We start from the raw sequence: 6,235 nt of genomic DNA, 5'->3' as shown, positions 1-6,235 counted from the left end.
AACTTTCTGAGCGTGTTTTTAATCCAAACATATCATATCTATATGTTTTTGGAATCAGGAACCGACAAGGAATAAGATGAAATAGTTTTTGAAACGATTTCGGAAATTTAATTTTAATCATAATTTTTATATTTTTAATTTTCAGAGCTTGTTTTTAATCCAAATATAACATATTTATATGTTTTTGGAATCAGAAAATGATGAAGAATAAGATGAACGTAAATTTGGATCGTTGCATAAAAAAATTTTTTTTTACAATGTTCGGATTTTTAATGACCAAAGTCATTAATTAATTTTTAAGCCACCAAATTGAAATGCAATACCGAAGTCCGGCCTTCGTCGAAGATTGCTTGGCCAAAATTTCAATTAATTTGATTGAAAAATGAGGGTGTGACAGTGCCGCCTCAACTTTTACAAAAAGCCGGATATGACGTCATCAAAGACATTTATCGAAAAAAAGAAAAAAATGTCCGGGGATATCATTCCCAGAAACTCTCATGTCAAATTTCATAAAGATCGGTCCAGTAGTTTAGTCTGAATCGCTCTACACATACACACAGACACACGCACACACACACACACACACACACACACACACACACACACACACACACACACACACACACACATACACCACGACCCTTGTCTCGATTCCCCCTCTATGTTAAAACATTTAGTCAAAACTTGACTAAATGTAACAAAAATGTGCGACATGTGTTGACAAGCAACGTTTCATTGACGTTAGAAAGCTTGAAGAAAGACTTGCAGTAAATATGCTGATCGACTCTTGACAGTTGTGGGGTGGAGCGGGCCAAAAAACAAAAGAAGAACAGCGGAATACTCCTATATATCTGTATGCATGTCTATACATTACAGGGATTTTTTTTGCGTTGGCAGATAGCGTCACTTCTTTCCAATCGCCGAAAAATGTGCCGTTGTCACGAACTGAAAACTCTGCTGAACAATCCCTCTCAATGCGGTCAATGCGCATGCACCAATCTTGAACTTAAAAAATGCGACCCTTTGACCGAACGAACCATGGGTTAGGGTTAGGGTTAGGGTTAGGTTGTTCACGACCTGATTAATCTCCCCATGTTAGCGCATGCGCATTGACCGCATTGAGAGGGATTGTTCAGGCAGAGTTTTCAGTTCGTGACACCGCCGTTATAACAGGATCATTGTTTTGCGGTATGAAAAAAATGACTCTGAAGACTACCTCAAATGTTCGACAATTGCAGAAACGTTTATGCTCATTTCTGTAAATTGGTCGAAGAAGTTGAATGATCCAATGCGACAATTGCAGAAACGTCTTTGCTCATTTCGGTAAATTGGTCCAAGAAGTTGAATGATCCAATGCGACAATTGCAGAAACGTTTATGCTCCTTTCGGTAAATTAGTCGAAGAAGTTGAATGATCCGATGCAAAGTTTAATAACAGTGAGACAGTCGAAGCATGTTAAGAGACGTCTTACAAAGCCAAAAAACGGGGTTTGGTTTAAGCGTGTTTTGTGCACTTTTGCTGTGTACACTCGTTTCATAAAAACAGCACATAAAACGCTAACAAGCAAAACGTAGTGGGTTGTTTTGTGTGTGTTGTTCCGCACTATTCTATTCTTTGAGTATTATGTTCTTTCTTTACACCCCTGGTATAGGGGTGTGTATAGGATTCGGTCGATGTGTTTGTTTGTGTGTTTGTGTGTTTGTGTTCGCATATAGATCTCAAGAATGAACGGACCGATCGTCACCAAACTTGGTGAACAGGTTCTATACATTCCTGAGACGGTCCTTACAAAAATTGGGACCAGTCAAACACACGGTTAGGGAGTTATTGGTCGAATAAAATTATACAAGGACTTATAGAGCGAAATCTTAATGGTCAAAGGGAAATAACCATTCTCACTCAGTCACTGCCACCAACTGAGAAGGTTATTTCCCTTTGACGGGGGTGTTTTTCCTACCTCGCAGGAATTTCTTGTTGAGTATTATGTTCTTTCTTTCTGTCTATCTTCTGTCTCTTTCGTCTTCTACACGTACAACCGTTTTGTGATCTTTAGGTTTGCCAATACTCAGACCAGGAAGAAGAGACCGGCACGGTTGGCCTAGTGGTAAGGCGTCCGCCCCGTGATCGGGAGGTCGTGGGTTCGAACCCCGGCCGGGTCATACCGAAGACTTTAAAATTGGCAATCTAGTGGCTGCTCCGCCTGGCGTCTGGCATTATGGGGTTAGTGCTAGGACTGGTTGGTCCGGTGTCAGAATAATGTGACTGTGTGAGACATGAAGCCTGTGCTGCGACTTCTGTCTTGTGTGTGGCGCACGTTATATGTCAAAGCAGCACCGCCCTGATATGGCCCTTCGTGGTCGGCTGGGCGTTAAACAAACAAACAAACAAACAAACCAGGAAGAAGTACACCACTGACAGCACGTTTTCTTTCGATTAGATCTGATTATCTTCGAGAGAAAGACATAAATAAGAGTATGAATAGATGGCTCTTATATTTCTTAGTAATATACAAAAGGCAAGTTTACAAGTTTGCAAAAAGGCAAGTTTGCAAAACATAGAAATCGTTTACAAGTTCCGCCTAAGCCAATATTGGCCTATCACGATCTATTCTGTTTTGTCGACAGACACACAATATTCCCCCCATGAATGCACCTGTACTGAGAACACAAATGACGCACCTCGTCAGGTAAATTATACAGGTAGGCGAGCGTAAGGGGATCTTCAAGCACTTTTCCATAAAATCCTTTTCAGTCGTCTCAAGTAGGCGTGGGGGTACGTGTGATATGTCTGTGACGTCATATTACCTCTTCTGTGTTCTCATTGGACAAACAGGGGATCATTCATCAGGGAGTATCGATATAAATGTATATAAAGGTAGTTATGACTCCACCTGGTCATGTTTGGAAACAACTCTAAGGACAGATCTTTTCAAATCGTTGTTGAGAATATTAGTTTGTTTCTCGGTTAGTACTGTGCGTACGGAGAGATTTGCTGGTCTGCTCAAGTCTTCTGACAGGTAAGATATGTTGCTGTATAAGCGTCTTTCCGTCTGTTTGTTATCTTGTATTTTTATGAATGTTTTGCTTGTTTCTTTGCTTGTTTATGCGTGGGGTTTTGTTTTTGTTTTTTTCGTTCGATCTTTCTTCCTTACTTTTTCTCTTTCTTTTCTTTCTTTCTGTTCTGCTTTCCTCAGTTGTCAGTTTATTTCTTTCTCTTTTTTTTCCTTCTTTTTTTTTCTTTCTTTCTTTTTTTTCTTTCTTTCTTTCTTTCTTTCTTTCTTTCTTTCTTTTTTACTTTCTTATTGTCTTTTCTCTGTTCATTTCTCTCCTTTTCGTACTCTCTCTCTCTCTCTCTCTCTCTCTCTCTCTCTCTCTCTCTCTCTCTCTCTCTCTTTCTTCTTTATTTCCTGTTTTTAGTTTTTTAGTTTGTTTGTCATCTCAGGTCCTAAGAATGCCGAGAGCAATAATGATTTGTAAGCTTGTTTTCAATTCAAACACAACATGTGTTTATATTTTTTTGATTCAGGACATGATAAGGAATACAATGCAATTATTTTTTAAATCCAATAGTAGAAATTAAATGTAATCACAACCTTAATGAACAAACTTTTAATATTGTTTTAAGCAATTGCATAGTCCGGACTGAGTTAAAAAATCGTTTCAGTGGAAGACCCCTCAAAAATGGCCGCAAAACGTGCCTTGTTTTGCCTCTAAAACGGTTATGTTATATGAAGTCTTATATCGCGCGCGTATCTCCAGACTCGGACTCAAGGCGCAGGGATCTATTTATGCCGTGTGAGATGGAATTTTTTACACAATACATCACGCATTCACATCGACCAGCAGATCGCAGCCATTTCGGCGCATATCCTACTTTTCACGGCCTATTATTCTAAGTCACACGGGTATTTTGGTGGACATTTTTTATCTATGCCTATACAATTTTGCCAGGAAAGACCCTTTTGTCAATCGTGGGATCTTTAACGTGCACACCCCAATGTAGTGTACACGAAGGGACCTCGGTTTTTCGTCTCATCCGAAAGACTAGCACTTGAACCCACCACCTAGGTTAGGAAAGGGGGGAGAAAATTGCTAACGCCCTGACCCAGGGTCGAACTCGCAACCTCTCGCTTCCGAGCGCAAGTGCGTTACCACTCGGCCACCCAGTCCTATTGACACCTACCGCCTTTGACAAAAGGCTGCACAAATACTAAAGACGTAAGGTGCATGAAAAAAATGTTCTGAACAGGAAATTGAATGGCCTTTCCAATAAGAGTCAGAAGTGTTTGGTAAGTGCACATTCTGATTTTTTTGCAGATTAAAAAATACGGGGCATTGGTCTTTGTCGGGTCGATTTTAGGGGTGACCTTGTTTGACAGGCTGCCACGGGATGCCTATACAAAGTACCACCGATCAAACAAATGATATGAACAGTAGACATAATTACCTTTTCCAGCATATAAAGTTCAATTGGAATGGATTGTGGTTTAACACTTTTCTGAGCGTGCAATAATTGTTGCAATAATGTTTTGGCCACATGTCGTAAAATTCACAATACACGGCCTCATCACAAAGACCTGAACTCGAACGCTTCTGCTTAGTTTATTCTTTTATTCTTCGTGTACACTACATTGGGGTATGCACGTTAAAGATCCCACGATTGACAAAGGGGTCTTTCCTGGCAAAATTGTATAGGCGTAGATAAAAATGTCAACCAAAATACCCGTGTGACCTGGAATAATAGGCCGTGAAAGGTGGATGCAGCGCCTAAAGGCAGTCGATCTACTGGCCGATGTGAATGCGTGATATATTGTGTAAAAAATCCCATCTCATACGGCATTAATAGGTAACATGCGCCTTGAGTCGCCTTGTGTGGTGAGATACGTGCGCGATATAAATCCTCGTAAAAAAAAAAAATTATGACAGGTGATTTATTATTCCGATTCAAAAGAGGACATAGCTTTATAGCGATTGGAAAAGATCGCTCAGTGGCGCAAAAAGCTTGTCGCTAAATTGGACTGCACTGCCATTAAAGGTACCTTCCTACTCATGTTAATAATCATGTTTACTATGAGACATTATTCGGTTCGTAGGTTGCAAATAAAATGTAACACCTGAATAAACTGTGGGAACTGGTGCAAAGTCGAAGGCTACATTTTGCTATTTCGTTGTCTACTTCCTTGAACCTCAAACCTACAGGCCACCCACCCGTTCAACCCCCCAACCCCGCACCCTCAGACTACATCTGGCTAATTCGTTGTCTACGTCCCTGAACCTACCCCCCCCCCCCCCCAACCCCCTACACTCCTCCCACCCGGCAACCACCCCCTCACTTCGACACGCCACCCATGCATCCAACCCCACCCGCAATCCCCGAGCCTCTCCACCACCCATGCATCCAACCCCACCCGCAACCCCCGAGCCTCCCCACCACCCATGCACAACCAGGGCCGGACCCAGGGGGGGGTTCCAGGGGTTCCGGAACCCCACCCCTGGAAAAAGCATGTACCTTGCTTTGAGTGTTGTTTTTTTTTTAACTAGTTTTAGCACCAAAACAATGCTGCTCTTAACCCTCAAAACAAGGCCCAGAATGCACCAGATTGCACAGATTTTAACCGTTTTTCAAACATTTTCCGGGGGAGCATGCCCCCAAACCCCCCTAGTTCGCGCGCCTGCTTTGCAGGCGCGCGCTTGTGGCTTCGCCACTTCGCTGATTTGCCCCCCCCCCCAAAAAAAGGAGGAAGCCCCCCCTTACAACTCATTTGGTCCGGCCCTGCACAACCCACCCCGCACTTATGGAATGCAGCCACGCTCTTGATCTTCAGTATGGGTCAAAGTGAAAGGATGCTCTAATTCCATGTGAAAACCTGAACAGATCTGTTAAAAGCCTGCTACCAACCACAGCGGAACCAAGCGATCTGGGTTCGGCGAACGTGCGGCGAATGTTACACCGTGCCTTGTTCGGTGTACTGACTAACTAGCGGCGAATGTTTCGGTGACATCGGTCACATGATCAAGAAATATCACGTGAGAAGACTCATGAACGGTTGACAGGGTTATAGCTGTCATTATTGTCACTCTTCGAGGATGAAGATACACAAATATTCAACCAGTGAAAAGTCAGTTCGGCTAAGGTTATAAAGGGACGCGCTGCAAGGTTTGCGACCCAAAAATAGGGGAATCCCCTGATTTGATGACGTAGTACAAAGTTCGCCTAGTTCGGCTAGGTTCAGCTG

General features: G+C 42.4%; 1 protein-coding gene across 1 annotated transcript in view; it reads left to right on the top strand.

Annotated features, from left to right (window-relative positions):
• Positions 1-2,858: 2,858 nt before the first annotated feature.
• LOC138967489 (mucin-2-like) overlaps positions 2,859-6,235 on the top strand; it is an 18,258-nt gene continuing 14,881 nt past the window's right edge. Inside the window, exon 1 of the mRNA XM_070340049.1 lies at positions 2,859-3,016. The gene's annotated coding sequence lies outside the window, so the exon portion shown is untranslated. The remainder of the gene's footprint in view (positions 3,017-6,235) is intronic.

The sequence above is a fragment of the Littorina saxatilis genome, linkage group LG5 (genome assembly GCF_037325665.1).
Source record: "Littorina saxatilis isolate snail1 linkage group LG5, US_GU_Lsax_2.0, whole genome shotgun sequence".
Classification (NCBI taxonomy): Eukaryota; Metazoa; Mollusca; class Gastropoda; order Littorinimorpha; family Littorinidae; genus Littorina; species Littorina saxatilis.
Note: the sequence above shows the minus strand (reverse complement) of the source record. Positions and strands in the feature narration are given on the sequence as shown.